The sequence below is a fragment of the Aulonocara stuartgranti genome, assembly GCF_965226115.1.
Source record: "Aulonocara stuartgranti genome assembly, chromosome: 15".
NCBI classification, from domain to species: Eukaryota; Metazoa; Chordata; class Actinopteri; order Cichliformes; family Cichlidae; genus Aulonocara; species Aulonocara stuartgranti.
The window spans coordinates 10,097,625-10,100,034 of record NC_138951.1 but is presented as its reverse complement, the minus strand read 5'-3'; positions in this window follow the sequence as shown (position 1 = coordinate 10,100,034).

Genomic DNA, 2,410 nt, shown 5'->3' with positions numbered 1-2,410 from the left:
CAATTTTGTGTGTGATGACTTAAGCAATGGATGTATGACTATTAGTTTTATTGGGAATGACTATTCAGCATCCATAGGTATGATTACTTTTGACTGACATGACATAAGCAAATGGAAATGTCAGAAAGCAGCAGGGAAATGTATGGAAGCAACTGATTCATGTCCAAAATCATTTGCAGTTTGTTCAGAGAGAGGAGAAATTGCTACTATGATGTGCACAAATGACTGAGTGTTGTGGAGGTTGAACTAATAGTTATGAGAATTTCAATTCTGATCTGAGAAACGCACCAAAGCGACTGAGAAAAACTGTAATAAGCCGAAGGACAGCGTATGTGTACGTGTGTGTTTGTATATTATTGTTTTGTGTGTACACTGTCAGAAATACAATAAAAATGTTGAAGAATTTTTACTCAGTGTTTACAATTTTTGCAAGTATCTGATTGAATTGATGACAGCCTGTCATATTTTCATGCCATGACATGGGATGGGACCAGTCCTTATTTTAGGATAATTGGAGTCAATAAGAAAGATTGTTTCAACTTGCTGAAAGTTTTGACTTCACAAAATCAGGTTTTTAGCACATCAGTGTCAATGTGAGCACATTCAAAGATGCACACATTTAGTTGTGCACCAGTAATCAGCTTCCTGTAGTGAATTTTATTAGAATTATGTAGAATGTTTTTACAGTGTACATCATTATAAAATCCACTACAGTTCAGGGATGAACGGTGCACAACTGTGATAAGCAAGTTGTGAGAAACCTCGTGGTTTAACCAAATTTCAAGTGTATGTTGTGACAATATCAAGAAGAGCAAAGGGAGAGGTCAAGGTTTGCTGCTTGATTTTATATTTATATAGCGCCAAATCTTTTGGCGCTATATAAATTACATATTGTATTGTAAGGTAGTACACTCATTTGTCGAAACTTTAAACTAATGTGCCAGCCTTTAAAATGACTGTATATCAGTAACAACACATGAAAAAACAGTTTTAATTACCTGACAAAGACAGCTTCACATTTGGCATAATGCTAAGAAGCTTTTTCCAGCATGTTAGCATGAAGCTGAGAGCTGAGACTGAGTGATGTGACAGTTTGACAGGATGCAGGGTAGGTGTTGATGGTTGAATATGGTGGTGGTAGACAGGAGGTAGTGTTGGGAGGTATGTGACTTTGTGATGTGAACATGATGTGTTTGTAAAGCGACATGAAAAAAGGTATGAAAGCAAATATAGTTTGTAAATATTTATGCAGCTCTCTTCTTCTAACTAACAATAAAAGACCTTTCCTTTAAAAGCTCTGTGGAGATCAATCACAACACTGTCTCAAAGATCCTTTGAAAGCAGATGAATATGTTTTTTCAGCTTTATATTCTTCTTCAAAAAAATCCAGTGATCTCTCGCCCTCAAAGAGTGATTTCTGAATAAATGAGTAAAGATGCATGATGTATGCAAATGCTGCTAGACTGGAGACATGAGGTCACAAGAAGGTTTGATTAGTATGGAGAAAAAAAAAGATATGAAATTAAATGCTATGGCCTTCACAGCCATTCAGAGGATTCCTCTGCTAATTGGAGTTTAAAAATAGAAGACATTATGGCCATCATGTCATGATAGCATCCCTACCACCTGAAACAGATTACATTTCTTTTAAAAATATAGAGCCTCAGAAATTACATGTTTTTTTTGACTCTGTAATTATTTTTCTTAGCAGCTAATAGCAGGGTTGCAGTCTATCCCAACTGGCACTGAGACGTACCCCGAATAGGTACAATTACAGATTATAAGTGATTAGTGTGATTAGACTTCAACATATGTGCCTATGAGTGCCTATGATTGAACTTGCAACTCTACCATCTGGATGGATGGATGGATGGATGGATGGATGGATGGATAGATAGACAGATACAAACAACTTGCATGGGTGAGTGAATAATTTTGACAGTAAAGTGTAGTTGCCATCATACTCACCTTCTGTAACAGGTGTAACACCCTCCAAAGTAACATACTGCAATGCATTATTGTACTAAATAAATTTATTACATTACACTTACAACTGTGTCATGACAGTCCTATAATAATACAATACAATGATTGGCAGCAATGGGAAAGAAAATCTCTCTTTTAACAGGAAAGTGTAAGGTAATGTGAAAAATTATAGGCCTAAGTTTCCAAACAAAAGCTTGGTTTTGGCTATGAAACGTTAATGTGTAGCTTGTATTTTTGATTTTTGAGTGACCAATGAAATCTGACTTTATAACGTCATAAGTGGGCAATCACACCTGAAGAATGAAGACTGTGAAGTTTTTATAACATGAAAAATAAATCATCGTTCTTTGTGGAGTTCATTCCAGAAATAAATTGCTGGTTCATGCTACACTGATGTAAGTGAATAAAATGCTGCGGTTGAATG